This window comes from Bombina bombina, chromosome 1 (genome assembly GCF_027579735.1).
Source record: "Bombina bombina isolate aBomBom1 chromosome 1, aBomBom1.pri, whole genome shotgun sequence".
NCBI lineage: Eukaryota > Metazoa > Chordata > Amphibia > Anura > Bombinatoridae > Bombina > Bombina bombina.
In genome coordinates, this window is record NC_069499.1 from 678482469 (window position 1) to 678502495 (window position 20027).

The window sequence follows — 20027 nt, forward strand, 5'->3', positions numbered from 1 at the left end:
TGTATTATATGGCAACAGTTTTGCAAGAATGTTATCCGCAGCACTATTTCCTGCCATTTTGTGCTCCAGACACCTTCCTAGGTATCTCTTCAACAAATACTACAATGGAAACAAAAACAATTTGATAATAGAAGTAAACTGGAATTTATTTTTAAATGGTTAGCTCTGTCGGAATAAAAAAAAATGGGTTTAATATCCCTTTTACATACCAGTGTCAGAGAGATAACCTTATGGATACTTATGGATTTAAACAGCTTTTTAGTGAATTAACTGAAATATTCTAATATTAATAAGTACTATACATGTAAGAGACACAGCTGGTGTATCTTGATAGCTGGGATCCTCATTTTATCTAACTTTGCAAATTGATCATATCATCTGCGTTTGGCAGCACATTTGGACAACAATCTTACAGAGATGTTCCCTGTTTGTAGAATCAGTGTGTAATACTGACACAGGAGGTAAAGGCTGGTGATGCTCAGCAATATAACTCATAAAGGGACATGAAAGTCAAGGTTGATAGCATACACAGTTTACTTTTAGTCCCAAATTTAATTCATTCTCTTGGTAATCCTTTTGGGGAAGAGCATACCTTGGTATACTCAGGAGCATGTCTTGAGAATTATATATTGTCTGTTTTAAAGGGACATTGTATACTAGATTGATCTTTGCATAAGTGTTTTATAGATGATCCATTTATATAGGCTATCTGGGGGTGTTTTTGTAACAATGCATAGTTTTGCTTATTTTTAAATAACATTGTGTTGATTTTCAGACTCCTAACCAAGCCCCAAAGTTTTAGATGTATATGGACTTCTATTCAAGTATGCATTTTGTTCCCTTCATGAGAAGCCAGATTTTTTATTAAAAGTTGGCTTTCATGTTGGCTTTCATGTTGCTTGCCCTATATCATGGAAATCTTAGTGAGTAGCAGTGTACATATTGTGGAGATGGATGAGTAATAAATCAATCACGATTCACTCATTAAATATTTTATTGCCTACACTACAAACAGTACTGAGTCTGACTCTGTCAGCCAGCGATGTTTCAGTGGCTGTGGCAGTGCCCTACCTGAGTTGTCCCCCTGCTCCACTCGGTCTCCAGTGCTCATGCTCCACCGATCAGTGAGTCTCCTCCCGGCTGTCACTTCTCTTCTTCTAACCTAACCGGGCTAACCCCCATTGCCGCCTGGCCTGGGAGATCACGTGCGCATGTGCGTGACTCCCTCAAGCCATGTGCGGCATGCCATCATAGTAGACAGGAAGGTGGCTGGTCGAAAACGTCACGTGACCTCGGTGAAAAGCCAGTCATGTGACCACTTGGCAGTAAGCCAGCCCCCCTTTTAAAAATTAAATTATTTTTTTAAAGCCTGGCCATATATTCAGTGCAGTGGCCAAGTGCTGCCCCCCAAAATTTGCCGCAATAGGTACCGGCCTTGACATTAATACTTGAAGGGATACAGGTAAGGAAAACTTGTTATAGTTTTCATAAACTACATTGTTTTCTCAGCAGCAGCAAGGCCATTGTAACTTTATTGTTGCTATCCTTGTTATATTAGGTTTTGTTTTTTGCAACATATATTATTCACTATTTGACTATTTAAGTGAAAGTCAATCCTAGCGTTATACACGACTATTGAAACAAATAAAGGGGACTTTCATTCATGAAGTATTTACCTCTTAGCCAATAGCCGTGCTGTAAATCCGGCTTGGTGCCCATGGGAGCCGGATTTACCACACGGCTATTGGCTAAGAGGTGAAAACGTCACCTCTTAGCCAAATTTTTTTTTAGCCGTGGGCTGCTGTACCAGGTAAAAACGGCGATCCATTCAAACAAATAAAGGAGCTTTCTACATGAAGTATCTTATACTTCATGAATGAAAGTCCCCTTTATTTGTTTCAATAGTCAATCCTTGCGTTTGTACAACGCTAGGATTTACTTTTACTTTAAATTAAATAAACTCTTGAAAGATGAAATCAGTCATAATATGCCTTCATATATTTAGTCAAATAAATGGTCTTTATTGTTATTTGTTTAATATATTACTTCCCTAGAGGCTGGTTTGTTTATATGCTATATTTTCCCTTCAAACACAATTCACTAAAACTACAGTCCTGTTCTGTACAGGCAGACATTCTCTCTTGTTCAGCTTAGATTTGGTAGAAACTTCCCAGAATACTTTAGGGCTATTCCTGTTCTCTATTGGTCCCCCTAATCTGGTTTCATTTCTCCTGCTGTTTACTTTAAAGTAGAGCTTTCTATTAAAGGGCTAACCCCTGATCTATATAAGAATGCATTTTTTCAGTTCACACCCTGACATGTAGTCCAAGACACTAGTGTTTCCAAGTCAAATTCCATGGATTTCGTGACCATTTCACTTTCATCTGGATCATGTCTGCCTTTCTGTCAAAAATTAGGATGAAAAGATTGCCAAATACATTTAAATATGTAATTCAGGTCAATAACATAAAAATAAAGTTTAATGTGATTTTGATTGCACTGAAAACACAAGGTTACAGCTATTTTAACAGTTAAATACGGCCTTTGCCTATAAGTTTACTTGACAATACTTTCAATTTAAAACCTAAAAAAAAAATCATTTCATGAAGGAAAAAAATGGGCAAAAAGCTCATCCACAAAATAGAAAATCATTTGGAGTCTTTAAAAATCTTCTTTTTGTTGATAAATGAGAATAAATAGTGGCATGATATAGCAGAAAATTGTGCAATACAGTAGCTTTTATATAAAGACTCCCTATTGCAAAAAGAGATTTAACAGAAAAACGAATTCAGCAAAGAACAAATAGATTCATCACTTAACAGTTTTTCAAGGTAATGTCTGTCCTTGAGTGAATATGTAGCCAGAAACAGTATTTGTATAGAAGTCCTTGTAAACATCACTCCTATCCACTGCTTCCTAATTCAAGTTACAGACCCTTTTAGAGGGGCAAATCCTTTTCATCTGTTTTATTATTAGATTTTACACTCAGACAAGTAATGTAATGGGCTGTACAGTTAATGTATGGAGATGAATACAAATGTAGAATTGCTACTGATTCACTCACCAATTCTGATCTTGCAAAAAAGACTGCATTTCCATATATATGTATGTGTGTATCCTGGCACTCTTTTTATTTGAGAATACCGGACGTCCCTTCCGCTTCTTGCTACGATCCACTTCCGGTTTCTCCGTAACCGCTAACGCCGGTATGCTTTTTTGGCTCCATCTACTATACTCCAACGATTGAACTTAACCAACAAGATAAGATAAGCTAAATTTGCCTTCTTATGTAAAGGATACTCAGGATGTATTGAAAATTATTGAGGGTATGTGTTTTGAAGATGATTGGACACTAGTGGCAATAGATGTTGAGTCACTTTACTCTTCAATACCACACAAAGATGGCATTGCATCCTGTGAATATTTTTTAGAACAAAGGGGCCATCTCTTTTCAAAACACACAAAATATGTTAATAAACTACTGAGCTTTGTGTTGGAACACAATTTCTTTACATTTGGAGGTAGATTTTACCAACAGGTGAGGGGCACAGCAATGGGTACTTGCTGTGCCCCCACCTATGCCTGTTTGTATTTAGGCAAGTGGGAGAAGGATGTCATCTATGGGGGAAGCCAGGGAGGTAATATAAAGCTCTGGCTTCGCTTCATAGTTGACATCCTAGTATTTTAGTCAGGAACAGAAGTGATGTTGAAAACGTTTATGAAAGAACGCAACATCAATAATTATAATCTCAGATTTACATATGAGTTTAACAAAGTAGAAATTACCTTTTTGGATTTGAGGATTTCGGTACAGAATAACAAAATACTAACCAGTACCTACAGAAAAAAGACTGCAGGGAACAATTTACTAATGGCTGACAGCCACCATCCCCCCTCCTTGATCAAAAATATCCCAAAGGGGCAGTACCTTAGACATCGAATAAATTGTTCAGATTTGAATAAATTCAAAGAAGAAGCTGGTTCCTTAAGAGAGAGATTTAAAAATAGAGGATATTCGCAAAATGTACTTAAGAAAGCATATGTATCGGCAATTAAAAGCAAAAGAGAAGAAATACTGTATAAAACCAAAGAAGTAAGTCAAGATAATAAGATCAGATTTATCTCTACTTATAATAATAAATGGCAAGACATCAGAGCCATATTAAATAAACACTGGCCTATCCTAACATTAGAGAGAGACATAGTTAAGTTTGTGGGCAAAAACTATCGTGGGCCAAAACCTATCGTCAGCTAGAAGAGCTCCAAATCTTAAAGATAGATTGGTTCAGAGCCACTACACAGATACATCCAAAAGCAATTGGTTGCAAAAATATCAAGCAAAGGAAGGAAACTTTAGTTTGCAATAAGTGTTCAGTATGCTGTAATATGCAACAGGGTAAATGCTTTGTAGACAAATATGGCCACAGTTACAAAATAAAAGGAAAAATTAATTGTAAAAGTGAGGGTATTGTTTATCTGGTCTTTTGTTGCTGCCCCATGTACTACGTGGGCAAAACCTATCGTGAACTGAAAGAAAGGATTAAGGAACACAAGAGATATATCTTATAAGGTAAAAACTAGCAGTGTAGCAAGACATTTTATGTTATTCCATAATAGCGATGAGGAAATATTAAAATTTCTGGGATTAGAAAAAGTAGATATATCAATAAGGGGTGGTAACTTTGATAACATATTGCTCCAAAAAGAGTGTAAATGGATATATGATCTCAAAGCTTTAAAACCTTATGGACTCAATGAAGAGATAAATTATGCTCCTTTTCTTTAAGAATTCCGTGCCATATATAAAACATTTTGAAGAAGCAACCCTTATGAACATAAATAAATAAAACAATCTTTTTATAAATAATAACAGTATTTTGAAGCTTCCTCTAATGCGAGTAAAATTATAATTGGGATGATGATATGTAAAAATAAAAAAGATTTACATCTTTGCCTAATCTAAATTGTACAGAATGTAAAGTGAATTATTCATTCATAAGTTGCAAAACAGTCATGTTACACATATTGAATTAAAAATTAATAGTTCAAAATGGTGTAAATTTATGATAATAATCATCAAATAGTTAAAACTCCCATTATTATATTATACATTATATATACTGTTAAAAGTTGCATAAATTACAAAAACTTTATCATGAGAATAGAATGGTAAATGAATATTGAAATTAATTTGCTCATGCTGAATTTTAATTTGTACAAATCAATTAAATATGCCGAATATACCAAATTTAATATATTAAATAATGTTTGTTAGAATAAAATGTTTATGTAATGTAACCCTGGCAATGAACTCTACTCCAGGAAACCATGCACAACATTTATTGAAAGCAATGCAATATGTATATGAACTATTTCACCTTAAGGGCGGCACAACTCTGAATCTAATAAAAGGTCGGCATTAGGACCATTGAGAATGAAGCCGGATGAAGCCCTGAATGAGCATCCAGTAAGGGTGAAACGCGCATAGCTGTGAGACATTCAAACTGAGGGCTACAGCTGAGCCCTCACAAGAAACGCCGAAATAACGGATAGCAAAGACCGGGACAAAGTTAAGCGGTTTTGAGTAAGGCACACTCGCTGAGGGTCGGATAAGAATTGAGGACAAGTGAGTAACTTCATATACAGAAAACTTGGAAATACTGCAATCAAGGTAAAAACGTTGTTGTTACAAATGTTGCCAGAGACAGCCTAGCAAGGTGTGCGGAAGCAGAGCTTTACAAGCCATAATTCCTTGAGGCGTCGTAATTTTATAATTTGCAACGGAACATCAGAAACCATCTTTATATGATTTTGCAGTTGCTGATATGGTAAAGTTTATCTAACTCCTAGAGTGTTTAATAGCCTACTCATGTAATACCGCATATTATACAAACACGAACTGTTTACAAGCCCTTCAAATGGTTACAAGTATTGCAACTACATTGAGGCTGACACATAGCATGTGTAACATTTGAAGAACGAAAACTGGATACAAATTGGCAATTATTTTCATAAGGACACACTTATAGTATACAATATTGGCCAATATTTAGTTAACAAGTGGGCCCACGTTCGTGCTAAAATATAGTTTATGCCGTTTTTTTCTTGAAGTATTTTCAGCATATAAACATATTGCAAATGTGATTGTATCTCATGTCGTTATTTCAACTATTTATGTAAAGTGTTTTTTAGAAATTATGCATATAATTCTGAGGAGTTTAAGGGGACATTGTCTTATATATGGATCACTAGTTTATTGGTGATTTAACTCCTAGATTCTGGTGCTTGATAAAGGGAATCTTAGTGTGAGGTTTAATCCTCTCACATACCTCTTGTTTAAGTATTGTCTATATATATATATATATATATATATATATATATATATATACACACATATATATCCATATACTGTTCCACTCCTAAACTTTGTATATGTCTATATATATATATATATATATATATATATATATATATATATATATATATATATATATATATATATATCCATATCCATATAGAGGGGAGGAGAGTCCAAGGCTTCATTCATTACTTGTGGGAATTAAGAACCTGGCCACCAGGAGGAGGCAAAGACACCCCATCCAAAGGCTTAAATACCTCCCACACTTCCCTCATCCCCCAGTCATTCTTTGCCTTTCGTCACAGGAGGTTGGCAGAGAAGGGTCGGAAGATTCAGAGTAGTCTCTTATGGAGGGTAGTATGCTTTGGAATGGGACTTGAGTTTTAAGTAAGTTTGTCAGCCTCTCAGTGAGAGCTTGGGTGAAAGTTATAGTCCGGAGATGCAGAGAGAGTCTTTCTGAATAACCATCCTGACTCATTTTAACAGCTCCATAAGCAATCAGTGTTGACGAGTTTCGCTGCCTGCTTTTTACACTCAAGTCCATGTCAGGAGCGATGCTACTACACTGTCACACTTGAGAGGCTGTGTTCCTGTTCCACTGCATATATATATATATATATATATGTGTGTATGTATGTGTGTATATATATATATATATATATATATATATATATATATATATATATATATATATATATATAGTTTCTTTCATGTAAATGGCAAGAGTCCATGAGCTAGTGAAGTATGGGATATACATTCCCACCAGGAGGGGGAAAAGTTTCCCAAACCTCAAAATGCACCTCCCACCGCACACATACTTCAGTTTTACAAACTTTGCTTCCTATGGAGGTGGTGAAGTAAGTTTGTGCTTGATTTTTACGATTTCTTCTATGATAAGCGCTTATTAAAGCATTCTGAAGCCCAATTCCTCTCAGAGTACAGTGTTTGTCAGAGGGATGTGAAGAGAGTATTGCCTGTTGATTTTTAAGGTTTTACTCATGGGAAATCTTTTCAAGGGTTCTCTGTTATCGGTCGTAGGGATTCATCTCCTACCTCTCTTTTCAGATCGACGATATACTCTTATTCCATTACCTCTGCTGATAGTTTTCAGTACTGGTATGGCTGTCTGCTATATGTGGATGGGTGTCTTTCGGTAAGTATGTATCATTGTTTAAGACACTCTCAGCTATGTTTGGCGCTTTATGTATTAATATAAAGTTTAAAATATATGTATTTACTTATATTTGCCATGAGTCATGTATATGTATATTTCCCTTTGCAGTCTAACAGTTTCAGTATGGGAATCATGTTTTAGGAAGTTATTTTTTAATATTTTCTTGCCTGTGGTTTAGTCTTTTTTTCCAATTTGACTTGTTTTCTTCTTAAACAGGAAGAGTCCACAGCTGCATTCATTACTTTTGGGAATTCAGAACCTGGCCACCAGGAGGAGGCAAAGACACCCCAGCCAAAGGCTTCAAATACCTCCCCCACTTCCCTTATCCCCCAGTCATTCTTTGCCTTTCGTCACATGAGGTTGGCAGAGAAGTGTCAGAAGTTTGAGTTAAGTCTCTTATGGAGGGTAGTACTCTTCGAAATAGGACTGGAGTTTTAAGTAGTCCTGTCAGCCTCTCACTGAGAGCATGGATGAAAGTTAGAGTCCGGAGATGCAGGTAGAGTTTTTCTGCGAAACCATCCCGACTCATATTAACAGCTGTTTAGCAATCAGTGTTGACAAGTTTCGCTGCCTGCCTTTGTTTTCTCAAGTCCATGTCAGAAGCGAGGCTACTATGTGTCATACTTGAAGGGCCGTGTTCCTGTTCCACGGGGTAGATTCTGGTAAGATCGTTTTATTTTACTTCATTATGTGAATGTGATGTTAACGTAAAGGTATGCTCCCAGTGGGACTCCTTTTATCTTAAAATATCTTCAATAACCCCCCTAAGGGGGTTTATTGAACAGGGGGACTTTAATCATGTTTGTTATGTGGTTCTATCTGCTGATGTGCAGTAATACTTTAGGCGCATGGCTTTTCTGAACATTAACAGACTTATCGTCATTTGGCGCGATCTTTGGATTTGCTTGCCTATTTTATGACTTGTACGGTGCACCTCGTGACCGGCTGCGGTTACGTTGCTTTTTCACTTCCGTATGCTGACCGTGTGGCCACAGAGTCTGCTCGTGGGTTGTCTGGTTCACAGGAGGTGGTGAGTGCCCCAGCCATTGTGGGTGTAAAGAAGGTGTCAGTTACTGTTTGTCATTTTTGTAATCCCATGATGGAGGTTTGACTTTTTAGACACGGATGTCTCCGATGCAGAGAATGCGTCTTGTGATGAATATGAAATGGCCCGGGCTATCCATGCCTATCAGTTATGTTCCAATTGCTGTTTCAGAGTACTCTCTTCTCCCGATTCAGGGTTCTCAGAGTGCGTTGAGCCATCCGCCTCTGAGGATGCTAGGTCCTGCGAGGTGCATGTCCCAGAAACTCCCTTTGCTTCGCAAGCAGGTGTCCCTTTGGTATTTACTCCTTCTCCGGAAAGGTGGTCTGTTTCCTCCAGAGGTTACGGCACGGTTCTGCATGGCCATATTTGCGGCCTTGGCGCATTTGTATCTCACAAGTAAAAACTTTCTAAGATACTGTCTGTGTTCTGTCAACCAGGGCCCGCTGGCTGCGGGTTTGCCCGATCCAGTTCGGCCTCCTGGGGAAGCGGGGGCCTCTGAGGCTTCAGGGGCCCCAACCTTAGGGCCGGAGTGGTTTGTCGATCCGGCAAGGGATAATTTTGCCTTCCGCTATAGGTTGGCACGTCTTCGTGTCCTACTGAGACATGTTTTAGTGTTGCTAGAGGATCCCAGTCCTAGTGGCCCGAGGGATTCGAGGCCTTAGATACCAGATGGCAACCTTGGATAGATGGTTGGGGATGAAGCTAATCTCCTTGTCTCTGTTTTTTTATTTATTTTATGTATCGGTTCCAGTTCTGTGGTTGGGTGAAGGGGGCCTTCTGATCGGCTGGTCCGGTTGGGCGTACCCTTTTTTCACTTGGGCGTTCACCCTCGGGTTCTGCATTACTTTTAATTTAGATCCGGATAGGATGTATTTGATTTAATTTGTATAAAGCTCATGGCTGATATAACTTTAGTTGAAAACGATTCTTTCTCTGGAACCGATTCTTGCGATTTTATGGTCGCATGGGCACCTCCTCAGAAGTTGCGCACTTTGGTTAAGTCCGAGGTTATGTTTCTACTTCATATTATTGAGCCTTTGGGTCGATTTTTTTTTTTTGGACCTTAGACAGATCTGGGGTGCTTTTGCACCAATAATAAAAAGAGAGAAGCGCTTAACCTGGGAACGAACAATAGCATAATAGCCTGTTCTATGGCTAGTTACCAGTCAAGAAACAGCCTCTTTTTGCTCAACATGTGCCTTTCACAGAGAACTTTCCTGTAGCATATTAGTCTGATTCTGACTTAACAGTACAGTCCAGCCTCGAAATACCAGCCAATCCCTCTCTGAACGATAGAAATGACAAAACCCTAGACGTATGTTTCGCCTAGTGTGGGCCTCGTCAGTGAGATGCAGCCATATCCCTCTAGGCACACTGAGCAACGGATTCCTGCATCACACTAGGGAGACTTCCCTAAGTGCTTTTGTACCAGGCAGAATACTGGTCGGGCGCTGTCCACTGTTTCTTGGGTTCATGTCACTCTCGCGGTGCTGATTAGCCTGTCTGCTTTAAAAAAAAAAAAAAAGAGGAGTCTCTTAAGGCCTAGTGTTATGTATTCCGGACTCGGATCCTACAACAAAGTTTTGGGCCTGGTGCGTAGTTCCAACGCTTCTGGTAGGAAGGTTGTGTGCTCCGATATAAGTTGTTTTTTTCTGGCGATATTGCTTGAGATGTGTGACCGACTTTTTCAGATGTCATTGTGGTTTCTAGGGTCCCTGGGAACTCGGAACCGAGGGTTTCCATTCCTTTGGAAGTTTGGAGATGTGATTGATTTCGGGAAGCTTTAGTATCTGAATAAAGGACGATTTGCGTCTTCACTTGCGGTATCTCTGGATGACGACTTTTGTAGCCTAGTCGCATTCCTTTTACAATGGTGACGTTTTCTTCCCTCTGGGTTATTTGTTATGGAAGAGTGGACATGCCCTCTTTCTCAGTCTCAGTGTTTCGTTTGCTCTAGTACATGGAGTGCAAGGGTCTCCCTGCCGTTCTGCCAGGAGCTGCGAGGCTCCCATTGTTATTCCATTTCAAGGATGTCTAGAGACCGATCCTGCAGGGATCTCTGGAGACTGTCGTCTTCCCCAGATATGAACTGCCCCTTGTCATACCGTGGTCTTTTGACTTTCGGGTGCTACCTGTCAATATTATTGCAGATCTAGCCTTTTGGGCTTGAGGGTAGGAGGTCTGGGGTCAGTTAGTCTTTTTCGCCTGTCTGAGGTCAGGAAACTGACCATGTAGCCTTTCAGCGTGGGGTCAGGTCATCAGGCCTGTCTACATGGATTACCTTGTTATCCAAGGGCACTGGTGGCCCTTTCCTAAACCGGTCGGGAGTTCTTTTCAGACTCTTGGGTTTTTGGATGCTGCTAGGTACTTTACATCTAAGGACTTTAGATGGCGGAAGGCTCTGTCTGGGTGCATAGGAGGCAGCTTATGGGTTCCTCAGGGGCTTCAGATCTTCGGATTGGTTCCTTTTTTTCAAGGACTCCGGCTAAGGACTATGACTCTTGCCTGGAAAGGGTATAAACGGTTATGCTTAACCTTTTGGTTTGGTTCTCCCGTGTGTCCCTTTGGAGGGGGCGGGGGGTTTCTAACTCTTATAAGGTATTAATATCATCCTGAGGCTTCAGTTTGAGGATTTCTCACGGCTCCCTACTTGTCTGCTGGGACATCTGATGCTTCCTAGTGGACTCCAGTTGTTATCCACTGGGCTGACAATATTGGCCGAGGGTTGGCCTCTTTTAGGGTGTTTTCCGTTGTTTAATCTTCTCACCTAGGGTGGGGAAGGGATTTTTACATGTTCTCCTTTTGTTGGAGGTACATCGGTATCTCTAAAGAGCTCGTGGGTCTTTATTTTTCTTGCCTCATAGGGTTTTTTCCCCCTCTTGTGTTCTCAGTATCACAGAATTGATTTCTGATATTGGAATGCTGTGGGTCAGAGTGTTTCTTCCCTTGAGGAATGTTCCTTCTTATGGAAGGCTGCAGTGTAGGGTTCCTGGGACCTGAGCATGAGGTTCCTGTCATGGTTCAGGGTAGCATGCTAATTTTTTAGTAGCAGTCAGAGTTCTACTCTGGGGCTTTGATGCCTCGTAGATCCATCCTTTTTTCTTCCAAAGTTCTGAGACTTGTCTGTAAAAGGTCTTTCACTAGCCTTGGGGCTGGGACCGTTATCCTGGAAGGAAGGTCGGGGTGCAGTCTGCTTTGCAGCATGGACCGTTTACTTTTATGAATCTGTCTTCCCCTTTGTTTGGGGGACTCTTAGTGCCCATCTCTCTACCGGCGGCAGCTATTGCCGGGATGGATCGCTCCTTGGGTTTCGGGATTTTCTGGTTGGGAGCTATTGTCGAGATTTTTCAGCACTTTTTAGTGGGATGAGTCCAACAATAGCTTCAGACGGCTTGTTGCCTGTGGAAGGGCCATCGTGAGTTTGCCATAGGTGGCTCTGTGCCCTTTCGGAGAGCTCTTTTTAAGCTACTGGGAGGGTTTCCTGTCTCTGCTTGTCTATGCTTAACCTGACGGGTCTTGTCTTGTCTAGGTTACAAGGGGAAACTTGCAGGTTTTCTGGAACACCATAGTTGGTATGGTGCTGTGTCAGGGATTGAGGGTTGCCTTCCTGTCATCTTAGTGACTTTTTCGCCTGACTATGGACTTATCTTCTGGTCCTTGTCCTCCTAGGGAGTTTGTTCCCTGGACAGTGCTCCTGCAGCGACCTTGGGTTGCTCTAAGTTAATTGATCTTTTGGATATCTCATGAGGCCTCTATTCTCCCTTTCGGGGGTAGATAGAGAGTTTGACCAGTTTTTTATTTAAGTCCATTTTGGATAGTCATTTGGATCTCCTGGGTTCCTCTACTCTCCCTCTCTGGGGTTGATAGGGGTTTTTCAGTTTTGGAATGTGGGAGTTGAGTGCCGCAGGGCTGACTCCTTGGAGGCCTTATGCTCAGCAGACTCTGGGTCTGAGTGGTCTCTAGCATGACTTTGCAGGTTATGTAACTGATGAGTGGTTACCGGGCTCCAGTTTTTCCCTTGTCATTATAGTTTTGTTTGTAGGGTGTCGGGTAATTTCAGGCTGTGGTGCCTTTCGAAGGAGTCGCCTTTTAGTACCCACCCTTGGTTTGCATTCAGTGACCTCTAGCTTGGGTATTGTTTTCCTAAACGTAATGAATGCAGCTGTGGACTCTTCCTGTTTAAGAAGAAAAACATAAATTATGCTTACCTGATAATTTTCTTTTCTTCTGACAGGAAGAATCCACAGCTCCCGCCCACGCTTTATCTATGAGGCGGCAGTACATTTTTGTTCTTCTAGCACCTTTTTTCACCCTGATATTTCTCCTACTGTTCCTTGTTCCCTTGGCAGAATGACTTGGGGATGAAGGGAAGTGGAGGTATTTGAAGCCTTTGGCTGGGGTGTCTTTGCCTCCTCCTGGTGGCCAGGTTCTGAATTCCCAAAAGTAATGAATGCAGCTGTGGACTCTTCCTGTTAGAAGAAAAGAAAATTATCAGGTAAGCATAATTTGTTTTTTTCCTTAAATTTTGGTGGGCCAAATCTAGACTTGCGAGGGCGCAAAATGCTGTTAGTTATTGCCTCATTTTGGGCGCAAATTTTATTTGGCGCAAATTTGAGTCTATAGTGTAGCAAGTTTAGTCATTTCCTGCATCTTTATTGACGTTAGGTTGTTTGGCGCGAAGTCACACTTGTTCTGACGCGAGTTGCATCATTTCCAGATAAAAAAAATTTCTTTCATGTCATTGGCAAGAGTCTATGAGCTAGTGACGTATGGGATATACAATCTAACCAGGAGGGGCAAAGTTTCCTAAACCTCAAAATGCCTATAAATACACCCCTCACCACACCCACAATTCAGTTTTACAAACTTTGCCTCCTATGGAGGTGGTGAAGTAAGTTTGTGCTTGATTTTCTAAATTGATATGTGCTTCTTAGCATTTTGAAGCCCGATTCCTCTCAGAGTATAGTGAATGTCAGAGGGATGTGAAGGGAGTATCACCTATTGAATTCTATGGTTTTCCTCGCGGGAAATCTTTTTCATAGGTTCTCTGTTATCGGTCGTAGAGATTCATCTCCTACCTCCCTTTTTCAGATCGACGAAATACTCTCATATTCCATTACCTCTACTGATAACTGTTTCAGTACTGGTTTGGCTATCTGCTATATGTGGATGGGTGTCTTTTGATAAGTATGTTTTCATTACTTAAGACTCTCTCAGCTATGGTTTGGCACTTTATGTATTAATATAAAGTTCTAAATATATGTATTGTACTTATATTTGCCATGAGTCAGGTTTATGTATATTTCCTTTTGCAGACTATCAGTTTCATATTTGGGAAAAAACACATTTAGGAAAATATTTTTCTTACCTGGGGTATAGTCTTTTTTTCAAATTGACTGCTTTTTTCATTAAATTTTCACGGGCAAAATTAGGCTCGCGAGGTCGCAAAATGCTGATGTTTATTGCATCATTTTTGGCGCGAAGGTACGTTCGGTGACGCAAATTTGTAATTTCCGGGGGGTTTTCGTTGACGCCGAGTTTCTTTGTACAGGGTTGCGTCTGCAATGACGTGAGTGTGTCATTTCTGGATGTTGTTCGCGCCAAAAAAATTCATTTTGCGTTGTGCGTCATACTTAGCGCCAACTAAATTTCATTATTTAAAACCCCATTCCTATATGCCTCTTGCCTTTTTCTATGTCAGAGGGCTATGCTGTTTGCATTTTTTCCCATTCCTGAAACTGCTATATAAGGAAATTGATAATTTTGCTTTATATGTTGTTTTTTTTCTTACATTTGCAAGATGTCTCAATCTGATCCTGTCTCAGAAACCACTGTTGGAACCCTGCTGCCTGATAATAGTTCTACCAAAGGTAAGTGTATCTGTTGTAAATTTGTGGAGATTATATCTCCAGCTGTGGTATGTAATAGTTGTCATGATAAGCTTTTACATGCAGAGAATGTATCCATCAGTAATAGTACAATGCCTGTTGTTCCTTTAACATCTAATGTACATGATATCCCTGTGAATATAAAAGATTTTATTGCTGATGCGATTCAGAAGTCTTTGTCTACTATCCCGCCTTCTAATAAACGTAAAAGGTCTTTTAAAACTTCTCATAAAGTTGATGAAATTTCAAATGACCGACAACATACTGAATTATCCTCCTCTGATGAGGATCTATCTGATTCAGAAGTTCCTTCCTCAGATATTGACACTGACAAATCTACTTATTTAAAATGGAGTATATTTGTTCCTTGTTAAAAGAGGTGTTGATTACGTTGGATATTGAGGAAACTAATCCTCTTGATACTAAAATTAGTAAACGTTTAGATTCGGTTTATAAACCTCCTGTGGTTACTCCAGAGGATTTTCCCGTTCCTGATGCTATTTCTGATATGATTTCTAAGGAATGGAATAGGCCTGGTACTTCTTTTATCCCTTCTTCAAGGTTTAAAAAATTGTATCATTTGCCAGCAGTTAGATTAGAGTTTTGGGAAAAGATCCCCAAAGTTGATGGGGCTATTTCTACTCTTGCCAAAAGTACCACTATTCCTATGGAAGATAGTACTTCCTTTAAGGACCCTTTAGATAGGAACTTGAATCTTATCTAAGGAAAGCTTATTTATATTCTGGCTATCTTCTCAGGCCTGCCATTTCTATGGCTGATGATGCAGCTGCATCAACTTTTTGGTTGAAAAGTTTAGCGCAACAGGAAATGGATCCTGATTTGTCTAGCATTGTTAGCTTGCTTAAAAATGCTAATCATTTTATCCGTGATGCCATTTTTGATATCATCAAAATTTATGTTAAATCTATGTTTCTTTTGCAAGATGTACTGAGTCCACTGTTTCATCCTTACTTGTGGGATATTATCCTTCCTAACAGGAAGTGGCAAAGATAGCACCCACAGCAGAGCTGTCTATATAGCTCCCCCCTTAACTCCACCCCCCAGTCATTCTCTTTGCCGGCTCTAAGCAGGAAGGGTAAAGTGAAAGAGGTGATAAACTGTTGGTTTTTATTTTTCTTCAAGCAAGAGTTTTATTTTTAAATGGTACCGGTGTGTACTATTTACTCTCAGGCAGGAGATGGATGAAGATTTCTGCCTAGAGGATGATGATCTTAGCATTTGTAACTAAAATCCACTGCTGTTCCCACAGAAGCTGAGGAGTACAGGAAAACTTCAGTGTGAGGAACGGTTTCTTGCTATACAGCAATGAGGTATGTTCAGTCATTTTTTCTGGAGAGACTGTGATATTTCAGAAAGGCTGACAGTATCCCCACAAAGGCAAGGGTAAGCAGTAATCCTAGTTTTATAGACGCATTACTAAGCTTGCATAAGGGCTAAACTTATGATTGACACTCAGTTTGAATGATTTATAGCAAACGGTTGTGTGTTCTGGGATTGCTGTTAATTATACTTTAAGGGACAACTGTATTGAGGGTACACTTGGCTTTTAGGGGTTTTTAGAACCCACATGGCTGGTAAAACGCTTAGTGTGTTTTTTTGAAGGCCCCAGTAACATCGAGTGAGGTGGGCGGGGCCCATTTTCGCGCCTCAGTTGCACAGTTGTTTTATCTGAACAAGCAGCAAGCTACAACACCGGAGGGTCCTGGTGAACTTTTTGGGCCAAATCAAAGCTTTATCCCCACATTACCAATCCCTGAGGGCAGGTAGGCGCCACAGCAGAGCTGTGGCAAGGTGCTGACAGGGTTTTTACCGGTTTTTGACACTTTGTCAATCCGGATTCCATATTTGGGGGTTAATTGTTTAATTGCTTGTGGTGCAATCTTACTAAAGCTTAAGGGATCTACTGTAAAAATTTCATGAAAATTGAGGTATTTTTAAGCAGTTTTGCAGTTTGTGTATGCCTTTTATTCTCTTAAAGGCACAGTACCGTTTATTAAATTGTTGGTTTTTTTCACTGAATAAAGTATTTTCCAAGCTTGCTTGTCTCATTACTAGCCTGTTCAACATGTCTGACTTTGAGGAAACTCCTTGCTCAATATGTTTAGAACCCATTGTGGTACCCCCTCTTAGAATGTGTCCCACATGTACTGATATGTCTATAAATTGCAAACAGCATATTTTGACTTATAAAAGTTTGGCACTGGATGATTCTCAGACAAACGGAAATCAGGTTTTACCATCTAGTTCTCCCTAAGTGTCACAACAAGTAACGCCCGCACAAGTGACGCCAAGTACCTCTAGTGCATCTAATTCTTTCACCTTGCAAGATATGGCCTCAGTTATGAATACTACCCTCACAGAGGTTTTATCTAAACTGCCTGGGTTGCAAGGGAAGCGCAGTAGCTCTGGGTTAAGAACAAATGCTAAACCTTCTGAAGCTTTAGTAGCCGTATACGAGGTAGGGATTAGGGATTTGCTATCTGAGGGGGAGTTTTCTGATTCAGGAAAGATGTTCCCTCAGACAGATTCAGATATGACGGCATTTAAGTTTAAGCTAGAACACCTCTGCTTATTGCTCAGGGAGGTTTTAGCGACTCTGGATGATTGTGACCCTATTGTTGTTCCAGAGAAATTGTGTAAAATGGACAAATATTTAGAGGTTCCTGTTTACACTGATGTTTTTCCGGTCTCTAAGAGGATTTCGGACATTGTTACTAAGGAGTTCGCTCCCCCTCCTATTTTTAAGAAGAGGTTTCCCATATCCGACACCATGCGAGACTTGTGGCAGACGGTCCCTAAGGTGGAGGGAGCTATTTCTACTCTGGCTAAGCGTACAACTATTCCTATTGAAGACAGTTGTGCTTTCAAAGATCCTATGGATAAAAAATTAGAGGGTCTCCTAAAGAAATTTTTTGTTCATCAGGGTTTTCTTCTCCAGCTTATAGCATGCATTGTTCCTGTAACCACTGCAGCTGCCTTTTGGTTTGAGGCTCTGGAAGAGGCTCTTCAGGTGGAGACCCCATTAGATGATATTTTGGATAGAATTAGGGCTCTTAAGCTAGCTAATTCTTTCATTAGACGCCGCTTTCCATCTGGCTAAGTTAGCGCGTAGAGCGTTATGGCTTAAGTCCTGGTCGGCAGATGTGTCATCAAATTCTAAGCTTTTGACCCTTCCTTTCAAGGGTAAGACCCTATTCGGGCCTGAACTGAAAGAGATCATTTCAGATATCACTGGAGGGATCGGTCATGCCCTCCCTCAGGATAAGTAAAAAAAGATAAGGACCAAACAGAATAATTTTTGTTCCTTTCGAAACTTCAAGGAACACTTCCTCTTCCCCTGCTGCAAGGCAAGAGGGGAACTTTGCTCAAGCCAAGCCAGTCTGGAGACCTAACCAGGCTTGGAACAAAGGTAAACAGGCCAAGAAGCCTGCTGCTGCCACCAAGACAGCATGAAGGGGTAGCCCCCGATCCGGGAGCGGATCTAGTAGGGGGCAGACTTTCTCTCTTTGCTCAGGCTTGGGCAAGAGACATTCAGGACTTCTGGGCTGTAGACATCGTATCCCAGGGGTATCTTCTAGATTTCAAAGATTCTCCTCCAAAGGGGAGATTCCATCTTTCTCAATTTTCTGTAAACCAGACAAAAAGAGAGGCGTTCTTATGCTGTGTAGAAGATCTAATTACCATGGGAGTGATCTGCCCGGTTCCAAAGGATGCGTATCTACACATTCCTATCCACAAAGATCATCACCAATTTGTGGCTCTTCCCTTCGGGTTGGCCATGGCTCCAAGAATTTTCACAAAGGTGCTGGGGTCGCTTCTGGCGGTTTTAAGGCCGCGGGGCATAGCAGTGGCGCCTTATCTAGACGACATTCTAATTCAAGCGTCCACTTTCCAACTAGCCAAGTCTCACACAGACTTCGTGTTGGCCTTTCTAAGATTTCATGGGTGGAAGGTGAACGTAAAAAAGAGTTCTCTTTCCCCTCTCACAAGAGTTTCATTCCTAGGGACTCTAATGGACATGAAAATATTTCTGACGGAAGTCAGGAAATCAAAGATTTTAACCACCTGCAGAGCTCTTCATTCCATTCCTCGGCCGTCGGTGGCTCAGTGTATGGAGGTAATCGGACTAATGGTAGCGGCAATGGACATAGTTCCATTTGCTCGTTTACATCTCAGACCACTGCAACTATGCATGCTCAGACAGTGGAATGGGGATTATGCAGATTTATCTCCTCAGATAAATCTGAATCAGGAGACCAGAGATTCTCTTCTCTGGTGGTTGTCACAGGATCACCTGTCCCAAGGAATGTGTTTCTGCAGGCCAGAGTGGGTTATAGTGACGACGAACGCCAGCCTACTGGGCTGGGGTGCAGTCTGGAATTCCCTGAAAGCACAGGGTTTGTGGACTCAGGAGGAGGCCCTCCTACTGATAAATATTCTGGAATTAAGAGCGATCTTCAATGCTCTTCAGGCGTGGCCTCAGCTGGCTTCGGCCAGATTCATCAGATTTCAGTCGGACATCATCACTACTGTGGCTTATATCAATCAGGGGGGAACAAGGAGTTCCTTGGCGATGATAGAAGTTTCCAGAATAATCCAATGGGCGGAGACTCACTCTTGACATCTATCAGCAATCTATATCCCAGGGGTAGAGAACTGGGAGGCAGATTTTCTAAGTCGTTAGACTTTTCATCTGGGGGAGTGGGAACTCCATCCGGGGGTGTTTGCTCAACTGGTTCAGCTTTGGGGCACACCAGAATTGGATCTGATGGGGTCTCGTCAGAACGCCAAACTTCCTTGTTACGGGTCCAGGTCAAGGGATCCTCAAGCAGTACTGATAGATGTTCTAGCAGTACCCTGGTCGTTCAGTCTGGCTTATGTGTTTCGACCATTCCCTCTCCTTCCGCGTCTGATTGCCAGAATCAAACAGGAGAGAGCTTCGGTGATTTTGATAGCACCTGCATGTCCACGCAGGACTTGGTATGTAGACCTGGTGGACATGTCATCTCTGCCACCATGGACTCTGCCACTGAGACAGGACCTTCTGATTCAAGGTCCGTTTCAGCATCCAAATCTAATTTCTCTGCAACTGACTGCTTGGAGATTGAACGCTTGATTTTATCAAAGCGGGGTTTCTCTGAGTCGGTCATAGATACCTTGATTCAGGCTCGAAAGCCTGTCACCAGGAAAATTTATCATAAGATATGGCGTAAATATCTTTTTTGGTGCGAATCCAAAGGCTACTCATGGAGTAAGATCAGGATTCCTTGGATTTTGTCCTTTCTCCAAGAAGGATTGGAGAAAGGATTGTCTACTAGTTCCTTAAAAGGACAAATATCTGCTTTGTCTATTCTATTGCACAAGCGTCTGGCAGATATCCCAGACGTTCAGGCTTTTTGTCAGGCTTTAGTTAGAATCAAGCCTGTGTTTAAACCTGTTGCTCCGCCATGGAGTCTAAATTTAGCTCTTAAAGTTCTTCAGGGGGTTCCGTTTGAACCCATGCATTCCATAGATATTAAGCTGTTATCTTGGAAAGTTCTG

The 20027-nt window shown here is 40.8% G+C and overlaps 1 protein-coding gene across 1 annotated transcript in view; it reads left to right on the top strand.

Annotated features, from left to right (window-relative positions):
* The window catches only part of MTMR1 (myotubularin related protein 1), a 281756-nt gene that overhangs the window by 259406 nt on the left and 2323 nt on the right, over window positions 1-20027 (top strand). The window lies entirely within an intron of this gene.